Source organism: Eulemur rufifrons, chromosome 20 (genome assembly GCF_041146395.1).
Source record: "Eulemur rufifrons isolate Redbay chromosome 20, OSU_ERuf_1, whole genome shotgun sequence".
Classification (NCBI taxonomy): domain Eukaryota; kingdom Metazoa; phylum Chordata; class Mammalia; order Primates; family Lemuridae; genus Eulemur; species Eulemur rufifrons.
In genome coordinates this window covers 25,772,025-25,774,922 of record NC_091002.1, presented here as the reverse complement: position 1 = coordinate 25,774,922, position 2,898 = coordinate 25,772,025, and the positions used below count along the sequence as shown (strand labels likewise).

The following is a 2,898-nucleotide window of genomic DNA, read 5'->3' as shown; positions in this document are numbered from 1 at the left end:
AAGCTATACTATGGGGCTATAGTAACTAAAATAGCATGGTACTGGCACAAGAAAAGACACATAGACCAATGGAAGAGAACTGAGAACCCAGATGTAAAACCATCCTCATATAGCCATCTAATCTTTGACAAAGCAGACAAAAACATACACTGGGAAAAAGAATCCTTATTCAATAAATGGTGCTGGGAAAACTGGATAGCCACATGTAGAAGACTGAAACAGGATCCACACCTTTCACCTCACACAAAAATCAGCTCATAGTGAATAACAGACTTAACCTAAGGCATGAAACTATAAGAATTCTAGAAGAAAATGTTGGAAAAACTCTAATAGGCATTGGCCTATGCAAAGTATTTATGAAGAAGACCCAAAGGCAATCACAGCAACAACAAAAATAAATAAGTGGGACCTGATCAAATTAAAAAACTTCTGCACAGTCAAGGAAATTATCATGAGACCAAACAGACAACCTGCAGAATGGGAGAAAATATTTGCATGTTACACATCCAATAAAGGGCTGATAATAGAATCTATATAGAACTCAGGAAAAATCAGCAAGAAAAAATCAAACAACCCTATCAAAAAGTGGGCAAAGGACATGAACATAAACTTTTCAAAAGAAGATAGACTAATGGCTAACAAACATATGAAAAAATGCTCAGCATCTCTAATCATCAGGGAAATGCAAATCAAAATCACAATGAGATATCACTTATCTCCAGTGAGAATGGCCAAGTCCCCAAACAACAAATGTTGGCATGGATGCAGAGAGATAGGGACACTCATATGCTGCTGGTGGGACTGCAAACTAGTACAACCTCTATGGAAAGTAACATGGAGATACCTCAAAGAATTAAAAGTAGAACTACCATTTGATCTAGCAATCTCACTACTGGGCATCTACCCAAAAGAACAAAAGAAATTCTATAAAAAAGACATCTGCACTAAAATGTTTATAGCAGCACAATTCACAATTGCAAAGATGTGGAAACAACCCAAGTGCCCATCAATACATGAGTGGATTAATAAAATGTGGTATATGTATACCATGGAGTTCTATTCAGCCACAAAAAACAATGGTGATTTAGCACCTCTTATATTATCCTGGATACAGCTGGAACCCATTCTACTAAGTGAAGTATCACAAGAATGGAAAAACAAGCACCACACGTACTCACCATCAAATTGGTTTTAACTGATCAACACTTAAGTGCACATATAGTAATAACATTCATCAGGTGTCAGGCAGGTGGGAGGCAGGGGAGGGGATGGGTACATACACACAAATGAGTGCAGTGCGCACCATCTGGGGGATGGACACGCTTGAAGCTCTGACTCGGGTACATTATGGAGTACGTATCATTGCTAAAGGTGGGATACAAATTTCAAACGGAGCTTCCCAACAGCCATTGTAAAGAAGGAAACAAAGAAGCAAAATGTATGTCTAGCATTTACTATGACTTCCAAGCTAACGTCCTCAAAATAATCCTGTTTTCTTTTTCTTTTTCACTGCAGACAACTAATGTGCTGACATTGTAACAAGGTTTGAGGTGGGCACATCTCTCATTGGTGAGTGAAAACTCAATTATCACACTTACGAACTACAAAAGGATCACAATCTTGTTGTTTCAACAGTTGTCATTTACCAGAGGAAGAAACTGAAGCATAGCGAATGAAGTGACTTGCTTAAGGGCATACAGGTGGGAAGTGAAAATGAGGGGACCTAAGTCTCACTTCATTCATAAATAAGTTGCATTTATTCATCTAACATTTGTTGAGCACCTTCTATGTGTCAGGTACGGTTCCTTCCCATGCTGTTCCAAAAACATCTGGCCTAACTCAGTGAATGAGATTAAAGTTCGAATTGCCAAATCTAGCTGCTCCCAGACTGAAGCTGTAGTTCCCATAAGGAAATTTCTTTCTTTACTTCATGCACGAGTGTCTCATACCTGTTCCCACTCTACTAATGATATGGGGTAAGAATGGAGAGAGGCAGGGGAAACTTGAGGGAAAGCTGGAACAGAAAGGTTATCCGTGGGCATGATGTAGGTATTCAATGACGGGCAAGGCGAATAGATTCAGAAATAATGAGAAGATGTTTTAGTGCTGGGGAAATACCCTTATCTAAAGGCAGATGTGAGATGTGAGTGCAGGAAATATCCTCTGACTTGGAATCAAAAGGCCCCTTAAGTCCTGACTCTGCTATTGGCATGCTGTATGAGCTGTAGGAGCTGTATGAGCCTTGGTTTCCTCATCTACAAAATGACAATAGGAATTTCCTATCTGTGTCAGAGTTCTTTGGAAATAAAATGGGGTATTCATCCATCCATCCATTCATTCAATAAATATTCACTGAGTGCCCACCATGTGCCAGGCACTATTCTAGGGACTTGAAATTCAACAGTGAATATTAAAGACATAGTTTCTGCCTTCATGGACCATACAATCCAGCAGAGATGACAAATATTAATCAAACAATTACCAAAAAATTAAGGATTTATCAATATCCTACTCCCCTGCATAACGACCTTGACTGTTTTCACATTTCTCTTGGAATAAAATTCATCCACAGTTCACCAAGCCCAATGTGAGATAACTCTCACCAACCAATATGACCTCGTTTTGCACCACCAGCTCCCTTTTCACTCCCCTCAAGACACACTGATCATCTTCCAGTTCCTCTATCAAGCCCTTCCTCACCTCAGGACCTTTGTACATATCTCTACCTGGAATTCTTACCCTTTGGCTGGCTCCTCCCTTACCCTTTAGGTGTCAGGCCTCTCTTGAGCACCCTACCCAAGGTGATTCCTTGGTCCATTCACTGCCCAGCTCCATGTTTGTTTCATTTATAGCATTTAGATTTCCAGGAGCTAGCATAGCACCTCTTATGTACTAGGT

The 2,898-nt window shown here is 39.9% G+C and overlaps 1 non-coding gene across 1 annotated transcript; it reads right to left on the bottom strand.

Moving 5' to 3' along the window:
* Positions 1-1,509: 1,509 nt before the first annotated feature.
* On the bottom strand, positions 1,510-1,613 carry LOC138401335 (small nucleolar RNA U13). The gene has a single exon (XR_011236490.1). It is a non-coding gene; the product is annotated as a small nucleolar RNA U13 (small nucleolar RNA).
* Between the last annotated feature and the right edge of the window lie 1,285 nt (positions 1,614-2,898).